The 24,918-nt window shown below is 39.2% G+C and overlaps 1 protein-coding gene across 2 annotated transcripts in view; it reads right to left on the minus strand.

The window, feature by feature from the left end:
• Nucleotides 1-24,918, minus strand: part of LOC105499549 (solute carrier family 14 member 2) — a 485,447-nt gene that overhangs the window by 449,523 nt on the left and 11,006 nt on the right. Inside the window, exons 1-2 of one of the 2 annotated variants that reach the window (XM_011772179.3) lie at nucleotides 21,283-21,504; nucleotides 11,580-11,711 (exon numbers count right to left, since the gene is read on the minus strand). The gene's annotated coding sequence lies outside the window, so the exon portion shown is untranslated. Of the gene's footprint in view, nucleotides 1-11,579; nucleotides 11,712-21,282; nucleotides 21,505-24,918 lie in introns of those variants that run through there. The other variant, XM_011772176.3, reaches the window with a different exon arrangement.

The following is a 24,918-nucleotide window of genomic DNA, read 5'->3' on the forward strand; positions in this document are numbered from 1 at the left end:
ATTTCCACAACTTTGTTTTACTTATCCAAAATATAGGAATAACAGTGTTATATGCTCATATAAATACTAAATGAGATAATGAACATACAATGCTTAAAACACTGGCTGGCAGATAAGTGTCAAATAGCACTGGTTTTCCTGGTAGAGGTGGTTCTATCATCCCACAGCACTCACTGAAGACCAAGATTTCTGAAGGTTTCCTGTCTCCCATATTTGGGCCCACTCACCCAGCCCTCAGAGCCCCATGTTCTGACTCCATAGTGTGAATGTGAATTCAGAGCCATCATCCCACCCATCTGTCCTGACCTGCTTCTTGTGGGCCTCCAACCTGGTGCCTGATTGGTTGTAATAAGCTTTCAGGGTTGCTGTTCTTACTCCCACAGCTGATCCAGGGCTTCATCCATTCTGTCCATCAGTTTCCTAAAGAGAGGACTTGTAGCAGAGAGAGGGGAAGAAGAGCATTACGAGATCACTTCCCATCTCTCTGCCTCCCAGCAGCCTACGGCTGGGCAGTCAAGAGGCTTTGGCTGTTGCCATGGTAGTGGGCTCTAGGACACCGCACAGCAGCCTCTTGGTCTCCTTTGCACTTCAAGAATGGGAAAAATAAATTGTTCAAAGAGTCTCTTTACCCCTTGGGAACTAAGGATTATGCTGAAACTTTATTATTACTTTGAATAAATAAATTACTCTCTTGAGGCCAGATGAAAACATGCTCTTATTAAATTTTTTAAAGAAGGAAAGGAATTGGAGGGGAAAAAAATCAAAGGTGCCCAAATGGATTGAAGTGGCTTCTCAGAAGCTGACATAAGAGCAATTTGTATGTATATTATGCTTCTCATCAAAGGAGCATTTCACAAAGGGCCTGTTTCCCTGGAGTTGCCCCACAGAGATCAACTTCAGCTCCGATGAGTCTAGAGCCTTGAAGGTCTCCCTGCTTCCAAAGCCCCACCTCAGGGCTCTGGCCAAGGCAATTGATCTCCTGCCCCTGGACCTTAGGGCTGGCTGAGTCTTAGAGTCCTTAAGGGAGCTAGGAGAGGGCATCTGTGTTCCCATTGGTCAGTGGGAAAGAGTGCTACCTCCCACATAAGTACTCCTTGGGGAGACTGGCCATGGAAGCCTAGCCAGGGGAGGGGGTGTGTGTACCTCCCACCAACACACACACCGTGAAAACTAACCATTGGAAAGAAGAGCCTGAGATTGAGTTTCCTCCTTGACTATCCACTAGCAGAGACCAGGATTTCTGACTGTATTTGGTTTTCCCTAATTATTTCTGACATTCAGGCCAGTAATAAAGAAATGTTTTTTCCCTCGTGTTCTAGGTGGGAGACCACACACACAGAGACACACACACACATCTATCAAAGGATCCTCTTTTGTCTTTCTCTCCTTTTCTCCATGGTGCTTAATACATGACCCTTGGTGGGCTGTTTCCCTTCCTGAACTTCCGTCATTGTGACCTCCTCCATGCAGTGATTGTGAGCTCCCGGCCATCAGAGACAAGAGCCTAAGTCCCAGTTCCATTGGTTACCATCTTGTGACCTTGGGTGGGTCACTGAACCTCTCTAAGCAATATTCTCCTCATTTGAGATAATACAGACCCCACCTTATAGGGCTGCTGGAAGGATTAAATGAAATAGTAACTATAACACCTTAGCATGTAGTCCTGTTGGCCATGATGGTCCATGGTGATAAGCATGAAGGCCAAGATGGCAGTCCTTACACCCTCCTCGTGTAGTGTTAGTCTTGATGGGCTGGCTGAGGCCCTGCACAGGACTGAGTGGGAAGTAAAGGGTTTTCTGTGGCCTCAGCTGAGTATCACTGGGGAATGCAGGCACTGAGAAAGGGAGAGACCATCTTACACTATCCAAGCCCCATAAATGGCTGCTTTATATGAGTAGGACCAACTTCTAGGGAAGTTGATCCAAGCAGGTGAATAAGAAGTATTAAATAAAGGAATAAAAATAAAGGAATAAAATAGATAGCGTGCAGTGATATCAGAAGGGCAGTTGGTGATCTTTGCAGGCCTGAATGCCTCTTCCTTGAATAAGCTTTTCTCTTTCTCACCTCTGCCTTCTTGTTCACACTGCTACCCAACCCCCATTCTCTATGACCTCTCTCCTTATCTTTGTGTTAATCGCAATCGTCCTCAAAGCCCAGTTGAAATCCCACTTCTCGTCAAGCTTTTCTCACCACTGTTCTCCAAATGCCCCCTCCTTCCTCTGAGCCCTTAAAACAGAACTGTCTGTACTTCTCACATGTCAGTCTCAGTATGGTGACCTAGCACTAATATGCCATTGTTCACATTTAAGACCCAATGATTAGTCTGCAGTTCTTCATGGACAGGACTCATGCCAAATGCAGATTTTTGCATTCCACAAAACCAGGTCAGTACTGAGGCCAGATGGAGCTGATAACCAGCATTCAAGCAACATACTAATACATTTTTGGACAGAAAGATAAGTAGCAACTAATTGACCTGGCAGGATCCTAAACATTCATACAGTCCAAATTTTATTTGAAATAAACAAGTAAACTGAGAACCAAAGAAAAGAAGTTTCTAGCCCAAAGTCACAGTTAATGTCAAATCCCAGACTGGTAGTTCTGTACTCAAGCTATGGGATATGTTAAACTCCATGAGAGAACCAAACCAAATTATGTTCTCTGTCTTCTCTTTTTGTATCTTAATGGACTTCTGACCTTTGTTGTTTCATTGAGAAAATAGCCAGAAATGTATGCTCATTTTTGATCCACCGTGGGTCTTCCAACATTTGCTTATTTTGAGGATGTGTACCCTCCCCATCCTCAACTTTTATATTTCATGCCACTATTGTGAAATTCCTAGAGTTCCCCTAAAGCTCCTACATAAGCCTTTGCCTATCTTTCCCATGCCTTACTTTATGTGGCTAGCTTTCTTCTCCTTGGGCTAGATTGAAGACCCTTTCCTATGCGAAGTCTTTGCTGACCTCTACACACTCTAAGACACTGTTGGCTCCCACCAAGTGCTGTTGTAAAATCCTTTGCATGTTTTCTGTTGAAGGTTACATGAGATCCCTATTCAGGGTACTTCTCATGTTGCATTGAAACTTTCCTGCTGACCTGACAGTTTTTGACCCCCAAATGACACACTGAGTATCTGTATGGGTCACACTTTTTCTGGTGGTAAGCTTCTCTGGGAGAACTCCTCCTCCTCCCATCCCACTCATTCTTGAAATATGTTCCAGATGAGGGCTGCTATTTTGATTACACTCTGCCTCCCTGGCTGCAGTGACTGATCTGGTAGTGAGCACTGGCTGATTCTGGACCAGTAAAAGTGTCTCACTCCCATGCCACACTGGCCCGTAGGAGACCACAGGATGCAAGATAGACCAATCAGAGTCTTTCCCCTGGATTTTTCAAACACAAACTGGGAGGAGGACACTTCTTTTTATCTTTAACAATGCAATAAGGATATGAGGCCAGAGGTGCTAGAAGCCATGAGCTATTCCGGAACAACGAAGCAGACTGAAAGGAAAGAGCAAAGACAACATTTAGAAGAAAAGAATCTTGACCATGTATGATTTCTCATTTTCCTGGTCCAGCTATACCCCTGGCAGTTAGATGGTTTGATCAAACGACCCTGTTATGGGCTGAACTGTGCCCTCATCTTACAAATTCATATACTGAACCCTGAACCCCCAAAATCTCAGAATGTGACTGTAGTTGAAGATAGGGCTCTTAAAGAGGTGATTCAATTGAAATGAGACTCTTAGGATGGTCCCTAATCCAGTATGACTGGTGTCCTTAACAGAAGAAGTCTGGACACAGAAAAGAGACACCAGGAATGTACATACACAGAGAAAAGGCCATGTGAAGACATTGTGAGGGGGTAGCCCTCTGTAAACCAAAAAGAGAGAAACCAATTTTGCCAACATCTTAATTTTGGCCTTCCAGCCTCCAGAACCACAAGAAAATAAATTTCTGTTGCTTAAGCCCCCTAGTCTATGGTACTTCGTTGTGGCAGCTCTAACAAATTAATACATATGCGAACATTTCCCTTTTTAGTTCAGATTAGTTCATGATCAGTCTCTAAGTCTCGCAATTAAAGGACACGAATGCAGGATGTCAAATGCCTTCAGCAAATATAATGGTGACTTATATCCCAAATGGCTTCTTATCCTGTCCCAAGGTCCAATGCCTGTGATAACAGAAAGATAGACAGGCTCACTGTAGACTCATTTAGGGACACAGGTCAAGCTTAAAACAGGCAAGTTCAAAACCCTGCCTCAGTTTGATGAATTAGTGGCTGCCCCCAATTTTTTGTTTGCTAAACACCTTTTCCCCTTAAAAGAATCCAGAAACCTGGGACTAAGTAATGACAAAACTGACTTTAAGTCTGTGCATAGTAAGGGCCTGATAACTGATTGCAAAAACCACTTGGCATTTCCTTCTAGATGGTGTTTACCTCACACAGACTCTCCTGCAAGATAAACCCAGTGAAGGTGGTCACTTGGCTAAGACCAGGTGATCCTTCCAGGGACATTTTTCCAACTTCCAAATCAGCTACTTGCTTACTATCAGGAATGGGTACTTCCTAGCTCTATTAGGATGACTTTAGCTGATAGAGAGCAAGATCATTTTTTTAAAATCTAATAATGTGATCTAAGTCTAGGTTAGACTCTCATTCATTTACCAGATAGCTACTGCAAGCCTACTGGCTGTCAGAAAACAAAGTAGCATGGCCACCTTAACTTCCGACAGAAAATCTATCATTGAGCTAAGATTCAAAGTCTTAACCCTCTGCAAGTCTTAACCCTCTGCCATGTGGACTAATTCTTCAACCTTAAATAGCTTTGTGGTCTATTTACATTTGATTTTGTTTGTTGGTTGTTTTTCCTTCTCTGCAGTCTTTTCCTATCACTGCCCACTCATCCATTCTATTGCAGGGATTCTCCCCTTCCTAAAACATAGTTTCCACATGTATTTTCCTACCTCCCTGTCCCTCAATAACCCTGATGCTTGTTTAAAAGTAAACTAAAGATATTTACTTAGGAAAGTTTGAAATGCAGGTTAGAAACAAACAATAGGAAATTTACTAAGTTGTGAAAAGTCCTTTGTAACTGGTATTTCAGGTTTTCAGAGGCACGAAAACAAGGAACTATTTTTCTTTCAGCTGTCTTTGCTATTTGGCAAATGCATCTTTCTCCATGAGTCTCATATAGCCCCCACTGAATATTTCACCCATGGCTTTGATAACCCTTTGCCTTTCACCTCCTCTTACTCTCTAGATTCTACCACATGAGGACCGACCCCATGGTTAATAATCAGTTTCCTTTGTTGTGAATATGCTTCTAACAAAGGACTTAACTGCCTTCACTTACTACTTTCTCCATAGAGCAAAAGACTATAGAAAAAATTTTATTTACACAGCATTTTATTTAAACAAATTTATATAAATACCATTGCTATATGTCTTTCACAAAAATGCAGACAAGGGTATTAAAAGGGTTTACTGCATTGGTTTTTCCATGTTCTTTATGCAGGCAAGAAAAATTCTTCAGTTTAGCTAAAGGATTTTAAAATGAATAATATGAATTATCTGGCTATGAATCTAAGTAACTTTGTCCTAACGATGGGAAAATTGAGGCAAATTTGTCTATGGATCACAGTCCACTCAGGTCAGCGCTTTGAGAGGACTCACTTATACATTTTTGTTTTTCAGATGCCCCGACTTTTGTTGTCTTCTTAAAGATTTTATCCTGTTTTAATCCAGCATATTTCAAAGTATTACCAAAATAACAACTAAAACTTAATTCTGAATTCAGATGTGTTTGGAAATCACTGAGTAAAATCAATGAAGCTTTAAAAAAAAAAAAAAAAAAAGCAGCAAGACTTCTCAGAGATTTAGTACATGTGGACCAAGAGGACCTGCAAGGGATGCTACTGAAAGCTACACTCGCAAATCGATTTGACCTTCCATACTGCTTTCGTGCAGGGCATCTTTTTAGGATGAGTAGTCTGAGGAACTAGTGTTCTTCCAGTTAGTGGTTGATGTCTCTAGCCACTTCAAAGACTTGCAGAAGAAAGAAAGCTTAAAGACATAAAATTTTAAAAGTTTTGTTTTTCTTTTAAAAATCCAAGCTATTACTCGACTTGACCTCAGAATTACTATTTACTGCCCCAGAGGAAATGCTATTTCTGGTTGGTACCACATGGCATATATTTTTAGGAAGGTCTGTATTCAAGCTTTTAAGTCAAACAGTCATATATTTCACAATATAAAGGGAATCAGGTTACCAAAAATACTAGCATGCATATAGATGCCGATTGGATGGTAAGAAGCATTTTATCTTCTTCATGAACTTGAGATGAGAGAGAAACAAAATGTGGCCTCTGCATACAATAGAATATTATTCAGCCTTGAAAAGGAAGTAAATGCTGATATATGCTACAACATGGATGAAATTTAAAGATGTTTTGCTAAGCCAAATAAGCTAGAACAAAAGAACAACTATTTTATGATTCTACTTATATAAGGTACTTAGAATGAAATTTATAAAGACATAAATAATGGTGGTTGTCAGGGGCTAAGGAAGGGGTGAGGAGTTATTAAATGTAATGATTAAAGAGTTCCACTTCGGGGAGATGAAGTTCTGGACATAGATGGGCAATGGCTGTACAACAATGTGAATGTACTTAATGCTCATGTACAGTACACTTAAAGAAATGGTAAATTTTATGTTATTTATGTTTTACTACAATAAAAAAAGTAACTGGAGGTGATCACCTTATGGAAATCCCACAGATCAGAAGGATGAAGAGAAAGGAGACTCTGAATAACTGGTATTTGAAGAACATTTAAGGCAAATCTCTCCCTGGATATTTTTTTTGAAAATATTCTTCTGTGATATAGAAGGTAAAACAACACAGCAACTTTGAAATGGAGAGCTAAGAGAAAAATAATTTTAACATCCTAAGTTTTTAGCATGTTAACTTTTGAATATATAGAAGGACCAACCATATACAAGCACAGAGCCAGAAAATATTACAGACAGAAATACAAAATACAAAATGCTGTTATCTCAATCCTCAGGTAATTTATAATGTTACAGGAAAACATGTCTGTGAGTAACTTGGTGATAACAAAGACTGTGCTAAATGTGCATGAGTTATAAATACAGAGCTCTAGGCATGTGGGGGAGGAAGACATGAAGTCTGAGAACCCTTTCCCTCTTCTTCTCACCTACGCTATTTCTTCCTTCTTTGAGGTCCAGATCAAGACCCACTGCCTAAAAGAAGCCATTCCTCATTGTTCTAACCCACTGTGGCTACTATAATCACACTCATAACTATGTGGAGACTTGTTCTTCTTATTCAATGGTTTTTGATAGATGTTGTAACTTGGCATATATATATATTACATATTACACAATATGTAATATATGTACATTATATATGTATATACGATGATATATATACATATAATATACATATATGTAATATATGTATATTATATATTAGATATGTAACTTGGCTTATATATAAAAACATATATAAATATTTATATTTATGTAGTTTAATGTGCTCTCCATATTTGGTTAGAAACATCTGTTGCTTTGGGGATGATAAGGATTATTAAAACAGGAGTGCAAGGAAAAGGAGGAAAATTGGGTTTTGAATCCATAGAGACATAAGGGTTATGAAAATCAAGCTTGGCCAAGAGAGAAGGGCTTTTTGAAATTCCAAAATCTCCTCTTTCCAGATCAGCAGCCAATCCCGGCAACTCAATGTTAGACTATTACCCTAACTTAGAGTGTAGAGAATAGACAAGAAGGGAAGTTCTCACCAGATAGGAAGAGGAGAGTTCTTTTCCAGATAAGGAGGAGGAGGATTTTGTGTGGATGTCCCCAGGATAAGAATATAGTTTGCTTCTCTGAGAATCAAAGGCTCTACCCTTCTTGGGCCTTGGCTAAAGGTGGGAAGTAAGTTGATTGAAACATCGGACTAGACAAAATGAGGTCTTCCAGAACACCCAGGACTGCTGCTTGGCCCCTCTATGTCCAAAATGGAGGGAAGTCTCAAATAGGTGGGTCTCAGAGAGAGCTCTGAGTACACATGATGTGTGCATTGCATGCAGGGGTACTGTGAGTTCCCATATACCGCATATTGTGGGGTGGGGGACAGAGGGGTGCTGAGAGTCTGTAACAGTGAGTTAGATGAGAAGAATAAAAAGTCCACGGCCTCTCCGACACTGATATATTTCAATGACTATGGGCTTCAGCTGTGAGCACCAACACATCACCCCCAAAAAACCGATGAGATTAGCCACAGCAAGCAGATGCCAGCACAAAATATTCAGGAATCAGACCAGACCAGCCTCACTCTGGTGGCCAGCAGTGAGGACAGCCCACAGGCACCCCCTTGTCCCAGAAGACATAGCTTTCCCTGCACACATTGACGTCTTGGGAAGGGACACAGAGGTGCTTCTTGCAAAAGGGAAAATAAACCTGATTGAGCATTTATACTTGAAATTCCCTAAATATTTGCCCAAATTAGACCAAATCACACTAAAAAAAAAAAAAAACTATTTTAAAATACAAAAGATTGAAATGGCTTTAATTGGAATACTTAAATCTACCCCACTACTATTGGTAGAAGTGAGGATAGCGGTTATGGGGGAAAAAAAAGTTTATTCTTTTATTTTTTGACCCATTAACTCAGAGTGTGTGAATGTTCACTCCTTTTTACATGTTTGGCACAACAAACAGGCTAGAGTTTCCTGGAGATCTGTGGAATGCTTCATGTTATGTACTCAATAGGTGTCCCTAAATATACGCTGTATGAAGAAACAAAAAGAAGAAAATATGGATTTCGTTTCTTCCCTGCCTCTCATTCCACCAAAGCCAAAATAAATTATAAAACAGAGAGACAAAAAAAAAAAATACCATTATAGAAATCACGGAGAGAGTTCTGTAAAAAGAACTGGTACTGGGAAAGTCATAGAGCTTAGTCCTTAGAATACGAATAATCATAGTCACAGACAGTCTTCCTGCAAAGCTTTCTGTCAATAAGCTGAGGCAAATATCTATCTAGACCAGTGAAGTCCCACAGAAGTAATAAGCGAAGTTTTCAATCTTCAAAAATGTTTGAGCATCTCTCCCCTATGGAAGAAAACCCCTAGAACTTCTCATAAATGGATATTTCCCTTGGGGGACTAATATCCTCTCTAGGGTCAAACTTGACTTCTTATGACGCGATGAAGCAGCATTCACAAGGAAGTCACACTTTTTTTTCCCCTTTCCTATTTTCTTATCTTAAAATTCATTTAACCTTAAGAAGTCATTGAACATCCATTTCTTTCTTTTTTTTTTTTTTTTCTGACTAAGGCTTTCAATAAGGGAAAAACTAGGGCAAATTTTAGACAAAGCAAAAGACAATCTTAAAAGTTGACTAGGCTACAGAAATCTAAATGACAAACTTAACAGGGCTGACTTTTCCTTGGTGTGCAAGACAGGCGTGCAAGGCTACTAACAATAGAACTCAGCACAAAGCCCTGTGGAAAGCAGGTGAATATTGATTCTTAGTCTTAAACTCATGAATAATGTATAAGGCAATTTTAGTTTAAAGATACAGGCATTGCTTTTTTTTTTCCCTGGCACGATGGTTTTCAGAAACTCAATATATTCAGTATCCCATAAAAAGAGTCTTCTCATCTTTTAAGAAGCCTCTCAAATTTCGTCTCATTCCTACAGCCTTCCCTGACCATCCAGTCCTCACCAATCACTGCCTTCTCTAAACTCCAAGAGTACTTATTGCCTGTAGCACTCACTGGACATAAGCTGTTAGGTATCTTTTTTTCCTTTTCTTTTCTTTTTTTTTTTTTTTTTAACAGACACGGTCCAATAGATAATAAAACCCCCCAGGGTAGGGGTCACATTATATTTCTCTTATTATTCCCAGTACCTAGCCTGGAGCCTGATCCACAGACCGTAAGTGTTCAATAAATGTTTGTTGTTAATGATGATATGTTATAGACACATCTGAAACATAATCTGGATAAACACAATACTGGAAAAGTGCAAATCATCATTTAACAAACATGCAAGCCAAGAAATCAATGTGAGAGAGCTGTCTGAGCACCAAGTGAAAGACAAAGTAATACCCTCTTCCCTGCCCCAACATCAAACATGGTGATGGATTATACTACATAAAATTATCGATAAAGACCAATGTAGTCACAGTGATTTCTAAGCAGTAGCAAGAAATATTAGATACAAAATGTAACATTACAACAAAGGCAGCAGAACTGAGAGGCCATTGTGGAATAACAGATATGTTCATCTGATGAAGAACCTCTTTGCAAATAAGTAACTTCAAGCATAATGAAAGCACAGGGCTTTCCTTTCCTCCCTATCTCCCCAAACCAGAGACTGAGATTCTGATTTCCCTCAAGATACACAGAATGCACGTCACTTGCCCCTTAAACAAAGGAGCAGGAAGGCAAACCTGAGCATTCGACTGTTGCCAAAACGAACCCAACCCTTTCAAATGAGTTAAGTTCTCATGATATGAGTCAGGTTGAGTAAATTTATGCAATTCTCATTTACGTACACACAAAGAGTAAAATAATCTACTTATTTCTTGTCTGAATTCCTATCTTCTTCAATAAGGTTTGGCATAGTAATGTAGCAGAAGTTTGGGTCAAATCTATCCAGCAATGAACTTCATCTCACCTATCTCTGCCACTCTTATACCCTTTCCCTACCTATACCCTTCCTTTCATCCTGGCAGGTGGGGCATGCTTAGGCAGAAAGCTCGGCCATTTCTATTGATCGTATTATAGGTAACATCTTCAGCACTACGATTGGTCTGACGAATGTGAAACAATAATAAAAGTAGTCAGTCCAAACTTCCCTGGGCCCTGGCAGAGATCTGGGGCAGATGATGGGAAAGCAAGAATCATGGGTTGATACTTTCCCCCAAAACTGTGTATGCATTACTGTTACTTAAGCAGCCTGAACAGGATTATTCATTTAACTGGTCACTTCACTGGAACACTGATAAGGATTTGACTGGTTTTTAATAACATTTACTAGTTATGTGGACTAATTAACCAATCAATAAGATTTAAACTAGTACATTTACTCCTCACCTCATCCTCTTCCACGTTGCTGAGTCACCTTTAACATTTTGAATGGGATGAAGAACTTAAAACTAATTAGCTGTATAGACAGAGCCATAATGGCCTGCATTTTCTCCGCTATTATTAATGCTTTTGGTATATAAAATCTAGTAGTTAAAAAAATGAAAATTGAATAACATGGGTTAATCTAGGTATAGTAGTAACAATTCCTATAACCACCTTGGCTTCCTTCATAGCTAAAGGATGACCAGTTCCATCTCATCTCTTTGAAACAATTGACTGGTGGCATCTTTTTGTGGGTCAATATTCTTATTGAAAGAAAGAATATATTTTTTCCTGAAAAAAATATATAAAATATTCCTAAATTTAGTGAATTCAGAAAGTCATATAATTACAGCATACAGAGTTTTCCTTCTAGATCCTGAAGACATGGACTTATAAATGATGCAGGTCAACTCACGGTCATTCAGGTCCTGTTGGCACAATGAATGGAGGTGCTCCAAGCCTTTTCCTTGTCTGTAGGTAGAGGTGCAAATATTTCAATGAGATATAATCCTGTTCAGAAACACCCAGGATGAAAACTGGAAAGGGTCTGCAAAGAAATACAGAGGAGCTCTTTCAGCTTGGTAGCTTTTTAGGATGATGGAGGCAGCCTACAAAATGGTGAGTGGGAGCAATGGCTGGAGCAAGCCTAAGGAGGCACTATGGGGCAGAAAGTTGGATTCCCCCACTAGATGGCGCCAGGACACATCGATGGCAAACGTGGGTACTGTTACCACGGCAGAACAGAGGGATGGGATCAGTTTTCACAACTCTGTATAGGCCAGGTCCTAATGGAGTACCAACGGACTAAAGTGGGTGTATGTGGGTGTTTTATACCTCCTTAGGTTTGACCTTACATTGTAGGGCACACCTGGGGCAGCATATGTGTGTGTTCTTTGGAGTATGATTGTGGTTGTGAGTGTATCTCTACACATGTGCACACATATACAATATAACACACATGCACATTAGATTACGTAGATATGGGATCAATATAGGTGTAGCTACAGATTGGGGGCCATTATTACAATAAATAAGAATCACGTTGGAGGAAGGGGATTAGATTCTGTTGCATGTACTGTGTGCCAGGCCTTTTCATGTGCTTTCTCATGTAACCTTCACAACAGCTGCAAGAGGTGCCTACTATTGCCCCATTTTCACCAAAGGAAATTTGATGGACTTTGTATAGGTTAAGGAACTTGTCCAAGGTCACATAGCTAAGGAGTTACAGGGCTTGGATTAAAATCCAGTTCTGCTAAGCTTCAAAACCATAATACAGTCATGCTTCATACCACATTGACTCGCTACAGTTTCTTACAATGTGCAAATTAACTCCAGGGAATATGGTTTGTGGTATGTTTGCACAAATAGTACTCGCATGTGCATTATACAAAATGAAAATAACTTCAATGCAAAAGTTGATTTATGTTGGACTACAAATATACATAAAAAGTTGAATAAATAAGGCATTCCACTTTCCCCTCTTCACCCCAGGATAATTATTAAAGACCCCTATAACAGAAAAATACGTAAGTATTAATTCCAATATGTGATTCAATTAAAATGAGAGTCATTTAAAAGAATATTAACTAATTTTAAAGTGGATATATCAAATCCACATGTATACCTAAATGAAGCCATTCACTACTTTCCTAAAAATACATTAGCATTAAGGTAACAATACAAGTTCCATTTGTGATGTAGGAAAAACCTTTTCTATTGAGATGGCTGGCTCTCATCTTAACTCAGCCCACTCGGCTTTGGTTTATTGTCACTGGAGACTTGGTAGCCTTTGGGCATCAGCCTTTTAACTTTCTTTTTGTCCAGAAAATGCATTATTCTGTACATTGTGTTTTTGTGAGACAGACTAAAGAATGTAGTGTACATTGAGTGTTTAGCACAGTGTCTGGCAAAGAGTAAGTGCTGAATAAAAGTCAACACTAGTGATTATGATGGCTATAAGGAAGGAGAAAAAAGAGGCAGAGGAGGGAGAGAGCAGAGAGGAGAAGGAGAGTAACGAGGAAAGAGAAGGTAAGAAGAAAGAAGATGATGAGGACAAGAGGGTAGAATTGTGGAGAGATCAACAAGACAATAAATTTGAATTAATTTGCAATTTTTTTCTTCTCCCCAAATGTTAAATAAGTCATTTCAAACAATGTGGAATTTGAAATATCTGCCTTGCACACTGCAGATCATTCTATTTTTCACCTTAAACTTCGTGCAGTTTTCTGTTTGGTCTAAGATTGGTTAGTTTTCCTATAGGCTAAAGACTAATGTGCTAAGAACTGAGCCCCCGGCTGAGACTGTGGGATTGAAAAGGGGGAGAAAGGCAAACAGCATTCCATCAAGTTGTACTTTGGGCACTGGGAAATATGTTGGTTGTGCTGTTAAGAAATTGACTTTTTGGCTGCATGATAAAGGGTGAACTCTGGCACTCCAAAACTGGATGGAAGTCATGATAGCTCCCTCTAGAAAAGTCAAAGCAAAATAGAGATATTTTCTCTGGTGCTTCAGATCTGAAAGTACATTATCTGAAATGAGAGACCACAACTCAGGAAAAGGGGATATAGGAAAATATTCTCTGTTGCCTTTAATAATAAAATTCCACTTAGCAAATTTCCTAAGTAGATTTTTGTCGTTCTGGGCCCCAGTCTTTGTTTCTTTCATTTGTGTTAGAGAATATTTGAAGTTACATTGAGAGAAAAATAGTAGTAGTGTTAATAAAGCCTAACATGAATGAATCACTTACAGAATGCACAGCACCACATTCCATATTTTATATCACATTATGCTCAATACAACCCTATACATTGGTACCATATTACAGATGAGAAATTTAAATGGTTTGGTTAAAGTTACACTAGTAGATGGCAGAGCAAAAACTCAAGACCAAGGGTAAGCTGAAGCCACTACCAATTTTGTGGTCCATGATACTGCACTTAGATGACATTCAAAATGCCTGTGGCAGTGCCTGGCACACCGTAGGCATATGACAATACTCAGCTTTACTTTCTTTCAAAACAGCATCTCGCTCTGTTGCCTAGGTTGGAGTGCAGTGGAGAAATCATCACTCACTGCAGCCTCGAACTCCTGGATTCAAGCAATCCTCCTGCCTCAGCCTACTGAATAGCTAGAACTACAGGTGCACACCACCATGCCCATCTAATTTTTAAATATTCATAGAGGCAGCGTCTCACTATACTGTCCAGGCTGCCCTCAAACCCTTGGCTTCAGGCTGTCCTCCCAAAGTGCTGGGATTATAGGAATGAGTCAACATGCCAGGCCACCTTTGTTTTATTTAAAGTAGTACTGCTCTTGGAGTGTTATCTCTTTCAGTAAAGCTCCATTTCAATCTGTACACAGTTTTGGAGAATATCAGGTGCAGAAAGTGATACCAACTTCAATCTATGGGTATGAAATATTCATTCTATCCTGGATGCTTCTGTTCTGCAGACCCTATATCTTGGCATAAAAGCCTAGCATCCTTCCCTGGGCTCAAGCGACCATGATCTGGAGACAACAGTAGGGGTTGCCTGCATGGATATTTGAGGAGGTAAGACATGCGTTGGTGAGAAGGAACACTTCTGATGCTATGGGGCTTTCTTTTCCCATCCCATTGGGGGGCATTTATACTGACATGGTATGCATAAAGTTGTAAAACTAAAGGAAAATTCTAAAGCTTGTCCTTGTTTCCAGTAGATAATTTCCTGAGGTATTAGAGGACTATAGCAAGTGGAATCAGGAGCACTGGGCATAGTTGCAACCAATTAATTATTGCCTCAATAAGAGAACATGTCCATCAGCTATACTCGCTGTTGAATCAAATAGCTTGATTCTTTCCCTGCAGTCTCTTTTTATCTTCTTAATCTTGAAAAATAGGTTAGCAAGATGAATGAAGAAATCAAGGTCCATAGCAGTCCAAGGTTACACCATTAGATTCTAACTAACTTGAAACCTAGGTTTCTGATTTCCCAGTGAAGAATAATCTTTAAGACATTTCCACAAATTCTAAAAGATTCTTTACTAGGAAAAAAAAAGCGGGGGGCGGGGGGAGATTCTAATTACTTTAAAATGTTCAGAAAATGCAGCATTCTCTATCATCCTTTCAGAAATGAAAAATGTACATTTTACATAGTAAAGTCTCTCATAAATCCTGCTTTAAATTTGTAAAACCTGATTTTACCTGTAATTTCTATACATTTTGACCACAGTTTTTTTTTTGTTTTGTTTTTTGTTTTTGAGACGGGGTCTCGCTCTGTCGCCCAGGCTGGAATGCAGTGGCGTGATCTTGGCTCACTGCAAGCTCTGCCTCCTGGGTTCACGCCATTCTCCTGCCTCAGCCTCCCAAGTAGCTGGGACTACAGGTGCCCACCACCATGCCCGGCTAATTTTTTTTTTTTTTTTGTATTTTTAATGGATACGAGGTCTCACCATGTTGGCCAGTATGGTCTCGATCTCCTGACCTCGTGATCCACCTGCCTCGGTCTCCCAAAGTGCTGGGATTACAGGCATGAGCCACCATGCCCGGCCACAGTGTTTTTTTTTTTTTTTTTTTTTTTTTTTTTTTTTTAATGTCTGTTAGTTTCCAGAGGCACCAGTATTCCTCAAAATGCATTTTTGATCATACATCTCAAAATGATTCAAAGCCAGTTCTGACAATGTTGCTTATTAATAATAGAAATAATAATTTCTTTTTACCGGTATTTCTACGTTCAGACTACCTCATTCCATAATACTACCATATCTTTGCAACAGGTCCCCCAAACCCCCAACTTTTTATATCTGATTGATTCTCCATGCTCCTACTAGATTTGTCTTCCCTAAGTACACTCACTCTGCCCTCTTTCTACTCTGTCATCCATCATGACACCCCTCTCTTCTCAGTATAAAACCCAACTTCTCAGTCTGCCATTTCAGTCTCTCTCTCTCGGTTCTCACTCTGATGCTCTGTAAGGTGGGCCCTTCAGTTTAACTAATGAGGCTTACTCTGATCCCTAACCAGGGCACACACGTTCCTGAGTCCCCTGCCTTTAACATCTCTTATTGCAGGTTCCTCTGAAAGCAGAGGTGGACCCAGGGATGTTGTAACCACTGTAGTTGGCCACCTGTGTTAACTCATAAGCCTGACATTAGCTCTTATGTCTCTCAAAAATGAGTGTCCACAAGCAGGGTCACTGTTGATGACTCAGCAACTCATATGATTTTATTTCTTTATCACAACAAAGTTTATTATTATAGAAGTTAGGCATACTTCAAAGAATTGCATTTGAGAAAAAATATATACATTTTAGTTCTGTATTTTAAACAATTTTATTGCAATGCTAGATCTCCAAGCCCAAGTTTTTGTGTTGGTTATAGAAGTAGCTTTAGGTGGCCATGGACTTGTGAGAAGTGCATATCTGTTCTCTAGGTGGTTACAGCTTTGTCATAGAGAGGTAACTGCAGAAGCCTCAATGGATGTGAAGGCAGAGAGGCTGAGAGGGCAATTCATAGTGAAAAGGTCTGGCTTTGGGTCCCAGTTTTATGGCCGACTCCTGAATGATTTTGAGAAAAGCCCCTTAACCTCCTGAGTAGTAGTTCCTTCAGCTGTAAAATAGGAAGTCTAATATTTAAACTCATAGGGTAACTGTGGGAATTCACTTTGATAATTGTTGTAAATGCCTTGTCAACTATAAGAGGCTCTGCAAATGTTATTATTAAGAAAACATTCTGGGCATCTCTAGCTTTTTTAAAAAACATGCAATACTACAAGTATTTCTAACCACCCTAAACTAATTTCTACCATGAAACATGATTCCCCTATGTCTGTGTAATTGCTCTATGACCCATCTCTAACTCTCTTCACATTACATTTGGCAGAGTCAACTTCTTAACAAAAAATTATTCTCTTTATTGTTTGAAGGCTGATGGTCAAGCTGTTGTTAGCAACCCAGTTAAGTATTATGACTGAAATTTCCATTTTAGATTCTGATTCCAACCTTAGATTTTCAACTACTCACGTGCCACACACACATATGCACACACATTATTAGGTTTATTTTTCCCCTCCCCTTCTCTTCACTTTCCTTCCCCTCTTCCATCCTCTACACTTATTTTTTTTTCTTTCTTTTCTTTCCTTTCTCTCTCTCTCTATTCCTCCCTCCCTCCCTTTCCTTCCTTTCTTTTCCCCTCCCTCTCTCCCTTATCCTTCCTTTTCTCCCTTTTTGTCTTCCTTCCTTCTCTCTCTCCTACTTTTCTCTTCTTTCCTTCATGTCACCATCTCTCCCTTTCCTCCAACAAGAATCTATACACATTCAAATAAGAAAATGCCACATGAATCTTTGACTAAAGTGGGATATTTTACCTCTACCTTGCCCCTGTCTACTTAAAATGCTTACAAAGCCTCACCATTTTTTCTAGAGCACACAGATATGCTCTAGTAGTTAAAAAATATACCTAACTGTATGCTATTTACCATTAGGTGCCAGAGTAAATGATATCGTTAATATGCTATTTACTACGCAGATTACTTGAATACTGAAGAACATTCCCAGGCATTCCATGTCCTATTAGGGCAATACATTTTCTATGATATGATGAGAATTATTGCCTCACTGGACCAGAATACTCTTGGAGTCCGTATAAAGGCCCTTATTTCCACAATGGATTGAAAGACAACAGGTTCTGATTTTTGGATATTCAGTTTGTAGACTGCTGATCTGTTAATGGATCAAGTCAGCATCCTGTGGGTATCCTTAGCTCTTGGTGTGTGTAACCCCCCGTCCAGAGGCCTGAGTTGCAGAACTCCACAAACTAGTACCTGCCTACCAGCTCTTTATGGCACTCAACTGCTCAGATTATTTTTGTCTTTAAAATGTAGTGTTTCAGCTTTCCTTAAAACCTACACAGGGAAAGTAATATACACTAGGAAATAAAAGATTTGCAATAGATGCTCAATTATAAAGGAGAAAGGCATATAAAAATGTAATCATAGAATTTTCAAACCGGATGAAATATAATAAAGTTATTTGCAAGTTATTGCACAGTAAGGCTAACCTTGCTGAATAGTCTTAGGCAGGACTCATTTTTAGGCCAAATCTCTCTCTCTCTGTGTGTGTGTTTACTGATATTTCTGGAGGATCATTGTTAGGGCTTCTTTAATCGAATACCCTCATGTCACAAATGAAAAACGGACCAGGAGAGATGGGAAAGGTGAGCCAAGAATCTGATCTTTCAGATTTCCAGGATTACAGCCTTTCCATTGCACCAACAGTCTCTCAGGAAAGTATGTTCTCCAGTGACTGAGCTGCAGTAGCTATATGGGACACTACATGAAAAGGTCAAAAACTTGATTTCATCACCATCTGGTCTACTAGAACAATTATCTTTTAAATTTCAGTGTAAAGATCAACTCTGTTTTCCATGACCACCCTCTCACATATGCAGATGAAACAACACATTTTGCTCCTATATTTTCATGGCCTATCCATCTCCACTGGCCTCTTCAAATCATCTTTTGGATTCACAGTAAATGGAGAGTCTTCTGATTAATGCAGAGCTCTAGGCTGGAACTGGTGGACTAAGTCATTACTTTCCTCTTTTCTTTGGGATTCCCCTCCCTCTTTCCATAATGCTGTCCTCCTGCACTAGCATGGAAGGGGAGAGCAACAGATTCCTTTGTTGAAATCACAGGGATTCACATAGGGTAAGTGCTCACTCTGTTTGTTCAATAAAAGAATGAATGGATTCCTGGATTGGTCCAGCCAGGGACCATTCTCTAAGGCCTTGTTCTCTGAAGGATCCACGGAATCTTCAAGTTTATAATATGTGAAACACAGAAAAGATTTCTAAAACCCACTATGTTGGTTCGCTAGTGACAGGATTTTAGCTTCAATGCAAGAAGTGAAGTCTTAAGTGGTGTGTCTTTGAATTGCATCTACCCAATCTATTTTTCCATCAAGGGCTCTTAAGCACCACCACCACAATGACCTTTTCCCTACTACTGTGTTTAACCCCCAGTGGTCCTCATTATATGGCTCAGTTCAACAAATGCTGATGTACATCTTTGTCTGCTCCTTCCATCCCCAGATAATTTAGAGTTGATGCTAATAAAATGTTTTGCAACTTACAGCATGAAGTCATTAAAGATCCTCTGTCAGGTAATTGATAAAATAACAGTCCAGCCCATCCTTCGCATTCACTGGCTTAAAGTTCATGCAACCTGTACTTGTATAAATTATACCTAAACCACCTTTGGCCTGCTGATTTGAGAATATCATCCATCATCCCTCAGTGGATGAATGGTGATACTAATCCCTGGCCCTTTATGCTGCCTGAAAGCTGGTGCTGCTAGGGGAAGGTCTAGGCCCCCATGCCATTAGGATGCCGGCATGCTGGGGAAAAGAATCTCGACACAGAGAGGTCCCTATGTCCAGTACCAAGTGGAAATTCCCAGTTCTCACCTAGTTCCATACCATGGCCAAGGACATAATTGTGCCTTAATACTTACATCTTCTATTGAGGTCTTCTGATCAAAGCTGAGGGAGCTGATACCCAAGGGAGGTATTTCCTCACTCAGCCAACTCTCCTCCTCCCTTTTTCTTCATGCAAACTTCTCTCTTTATGCAACATTAGCATAGGTGGAGTGTGAGGCAGAAAGTTTCTGGCAAGCAATGAGGTAAGTACCTTCTCTGGGAAAGGTGTTTTGTTTCTTTTTTTAAACCTCAATGATAGGTTTAAAATTGGAAGCTGCTTTTAATTCGTGAAAATGCATTGGTTGAATTTGGCTCACTGATATAAAATCATGGCTTATATGTCCAATAAATTTTCCCTTGACATCAGCCAGTTAACCTGAATATCAGGCAATAAATTGTTGACCATCACTCTTTTATTGCTAATGCCAATGAGCACTTGGCTTTTTAGCCACAATAAATTTACAATGTATGCATTACTCTTGAGAGTGTTATTTATAAGACAAAATAAGAATACATGGTCACTATCATTGACTTTAAACCCACACTTATACCGAATCTAAATGCACTGATAAGCAATGTTCTCAGAGGTCATCAAATGCCAACTCTCCCGTCAGACCAGTCAAAAGTTTCCACAGCCTACAGGGACTGCACAAGCCAGCTCTACAATCACACATGGTGACGGTGGAACAGACAATCAGGTAGGCCCAAAGGTTTCCATTTAATGGCCATTCAGTACACCTAAAGAGCTGGAATAGATGTTTGAGCTTTCTCCCATGTGCACAGATGGAGCTGTAAATATGTCCTCTTGTTCTCCTGACGGGAGCCTCAAGAGGTTGATTTTCATCTGTCCCAAATAAACTTGTTGGAACTCTTGGGGGATTCCTTTTAGATTTTCTTATTACCACTCTGGAATAATGTGCAAATAATTATGTAACAGTCAACCCTTTGTTTGAATGAACATTATTAAATATACAACAATTATCACATGTAGTATATTCTATGTGCATACAAGCCCCTCAGGATAATGCCTATTCCCAACCCCTACAGGAAAAAAATGTGAATTACGAATATTCACTCTTCAAGCTCTGTAAAACTAACTCTCAGATCGTGGCACTAAACACTCACTGCTCTGGCACCTACACAGACTGGTTGGAGAATTCATGCACTATAGTGTTTGACACACTCATTCTCTCAGGTGAAATACTGCAGGCAAGACCGCATAATTCATTAGGCTGATACAGCAAGGCTGAATAATTAGATCATCTCTTTGCATAAGGCTACATTTTATGATAATATTTTTAACATTATAATCTAAATTGGTGTTGGATTAGGGTATGGGGGGCTGTTGAAAGTAAACGAATTAGAAATTGAAAGATGCCATATGTGAAATCACAACTGTATTACTCCATGCCACCAAAAGTAGTATCCCATCTTCAAAAGGCTTGCAAATTATCTATACTATTGACTGACAAGCACATCAGATATTTTAATAATAGGAAAGTGATGATGTACATACATACACACAGTGTTGTATTTTTATTTTGGTAGGTGGGAAGGGAAATGAAAAGAAACTTAGAAATCAATAATGTCTCCCATGTGGAGGTAGAAAAGAAGGATTTCTAAACGTTAGTAAGAAGAGACAACATTAAAGAAAGAGCTATGCCTTACCCCACAGTTCCGCCTGAACCTTGAAGTGATGGTTTTGAGAAGAGTAGTCAATGTCACCTAAGAGACCACACTGGGTAAGAATGTGGAGTCCTTCTCAGGTGATCAAGGCAAAGAAGACAGCCGTCTTGGAAGGCACGTAGGTGTCCAGGGGCTTGCTCTCCTGGGTTGCTCTCCTGGTTCACTCAGTCCTTCCCCACTCCTTAGTCCCTCAGCACTAATGTGGGCCTGTCATTTCAGGAGATTTGCTTTTGAAGTACCTCTCCTTGGACTATTCTCATTAGCATCCTGTTCTCCTTCAATGGCCAAGTGATATGTAAGGACTTGATTGTTTTCCCATTGGAGAATTTGCTTCTTAAGTAGCCAGACAAACCATCTCAGCGGCCCCTCCAGAACCACTGGAACGGTGATTCTTCCTCTGGCCACTCTGGTTCTGCTTGGTCTCCCCTCTACCATATGGTTTCCTCCTTTTTTTTTTTTTTTCTTTACACATTACTGAGAGGTTAAATTTTTACAAATCTTACTGTCTTTGAGCTGATGGAAGATAAGGAGGACTTGTACACCTGGTCTTCTCCGGGTGGAAAACTCCATTTGAGAAACTAATTGGCTATGTTGAATGTTGGTACATGAGCATACTTTATGATGAAACTCAGGTGGGAGAGGCAGGTTCAAAGAAGAGATCAAGAGAAACTCTTCCCATAGAATCAGATTCCCTTCTCTTTGAGAGAGGACCAGACTGAAATCCAGTTACACCACTGCAGTAATTTCCAAACTGAGTAACTTAAAACTAGGAGACTAGAACCCCAGACTTCATCATCCTCATTTCATTCTCCTCCTCTTTGTTGTAATTATCACAAAAAGAAACAAAAATAATATTTTACTCCCCAGTGTTATGTTTCATAACAGTGAGCAGAACAACTTGCATATATTTGCCTCAAGTGTTGGGTAAAAACTCAGGCTCACTTGTATTCACTGTTTCCTTTGAACATCACATAATTGGTCCCTAGATTTCTCTGAAATATTAGATTTTATTCTGAAAATCTTACATTAGCTATGACTTCATCCTAAGGATCAACTCTCTTTAAGCCTCAATATCTATTCCTTGCCTTTGGAAATGAAACTGTTTTTCCAAAGGCTCAGCATGCTGTCCCTTGGGTTTTTACTATATCTATAGCAACCACTCTGTTGGGGAACCTTACAAATAAAATCAGGCTTTGGAGTCTGGGCACACATAAAAGATACATTGCAACAATAAACATTTAAGTTGTTTTGTTTAAAACAGCAACAATAGCTTATTAATACCTGCTGAAGTATTGCCCTTAGTTCTGATTAAAGAAAAAGGATTTTGTTTCTTGAAATTTAGTATATCTCCAAGTTAATTTGTTCTTGCATTTAAGAAATGTTCATTTGATAATTCATTATTATACCCATTCTTAGAAGAGATGGGTGGTCTGAATTGCCAATTAAGGGTGAAATTCTCTGTTATCTTGGCTGAATTTCTTAATTTTCTCCAGGAGTTACATTTCTCCATTTTGAAAGTCTCCCCTTTCAAATAAATTTAATGATTTCATAAGGCCATTCACCCTATTCCTGTGAAACTGACAGGAGAAAAAGTACCAAATATTTTGTGAGAGTGAATAAAGAAAATAATGTCCAGTCATGTTGGATTCAATGCCATATTTCCTTTTAGTCAATAATCTACTCACTAAAACAAAGATTCCTTGGAGAAGTCGCTGATTCTAAGGCTGAAACAGGAAATATACAAAATGAGCATAGAGAATCTTTCAATCCCAGAAAGCAAGAAGTATTTAATCACACACACACACACACAAAATACACACATATATACATGGAGGTGTTAGATATGTCAAAGGAACACAAGAGCCAAGAGCTTCCAATGGCTCAAGTTGAAACAACTTGAAAAACAAATAAAGAAGTGAAGTAAAATAAATATCCATGAGCCCATACTGATATAAATGAATTACTAAATAGATAAATGAGTAGAATAGTCAAATCTCCCATTCAGAACCATTCCAAATAATTGATGTGGATACTCAGCCCTCAAGAATATAGAACATAACTCCTTATTCTTTAAGTGGGCTGGCCAAAATGATTACCTTCCAAACAGTGCATACAGCATGCTCAGGGGAAAGGGGAGATTTCCTGACTAACACTACCTCACATCACAAATGATATCATCTTTTTGTATCCTTGATAGGAAGTGATGACAATAGCACCTTTCTCTGTGGTATTCCTCTAAAAAACCATACCACCACTCTAATCAGAATTAAAACATGAGACAAATCTACAGAATACCTCACCCATAGTCCTAAAAACTGTTATGGTCATGGTCATCAAAAATGGAAAGTCTGAGAAACTGTCATAGCCAAGAGAAGCCTAAAGAGACATAATGACTAAATGTAATGTGGTACCCTGGATAGGATCCTAGAAAAGAAGAGGTAAACACTAATAAAAGTATAATAATTAATCAATATTGGTTTGTTAATTGTGATAAATATACCATAATGATAGAAGCTGTTAATAGAGGCAAGCAGGCATTGGGTATTTGGGAGGTCTAACTTTGCAATATTTCTGTAAGTATAAAACTACTCTTTAAGTTTCTTTTTAAAAAAGAAATCTACATATTGCATCCCATGCAAAGCCTAAGTGCATGAGAACAATGGCATTCAACAGGTGTTACTGAATGTGAAAAACTAAAATTTGTTCCTTAGTCTCTATGAGTTTACCCAAAGTAACTTTCTACCCAAGAGTTTTTTAATACTAAAAATGACTTTGAGGGTAGAAATGGCATATGAAAAAAGTAAATTCTATGGTAGAAAAATCAGAAATAATTTCTCAGCAATGAAAATATTGCCATTACTTATACACACAGCAGAACTTTAAAATGATAATGCTCATAAGAGACTAAATTTTACTTCAAAACACTTTCACATTTATTTGCAATTTCAAATTACTGCACTAATGTATTGATAAAGGTAAGGCAGGCATTAGTTTCTCCATTTTGAACATCCAAATCTTGGGGCAAAGAGACACATGCTGAATGTATTTAAGGCAGAGAAGTGTTTCCTAATCTACATATTGACCACAATCAGGTTGTGGCTTAGGCAAGCTGATTCCATTTTCCTGGGTTTAGTTTTCCTGTCTGAAAAATGAAGGATACTTCCATAGCAGAGAAAAGTTCATGTATAATCTTTTCCCCAACTCCAAACACGAAGAATACAATAAATATATTTATATTTTAAAATAAAAAACTGCACTAAATATTAAGAAAAAAATTCAAGGATCCCAAAAGAAAGAAAATCTATAGGTATAGGCAGAGGTTAAAGCCCCGTGGCCACCAGGGAGTTGAAAGTAGCTCCATATGATGGCCCAGCTGGGGTCCTTTAATGGGGACATGTGGGCTCCTGATCAGACACAGACTGCACTTCATAGAGATTGGAACATCCCCTCTTGTCTGCCCAGGGTGGCTTCTAGAAACATGGTGTTTTTCCAAAACCTACTGCCAAAGTCAAGATTCTCACATGATCATGGTTCCCAGGCTACTGTAGGTATGAGCATTAAGAATGGAATTGCCAGCTTTTTGTGAAAGGAAAATTTCAGCTTAGCTGCTAATATAAG

This window comes from Macaca nemestrina, chromosome 19 (assembly GCF_043159975.1).
Source record: "Macaca nemestrina isolate mMacNem1 chromosome 19, mMacNem.hap1, whole genome shotgun sequence".
Classification (NCBI taxonomy): Eukaryota; Metazoa; Chordata; class Mammalia; order Primates; family Cercopithecidae; genus Macaca; species Macaca nemestrina.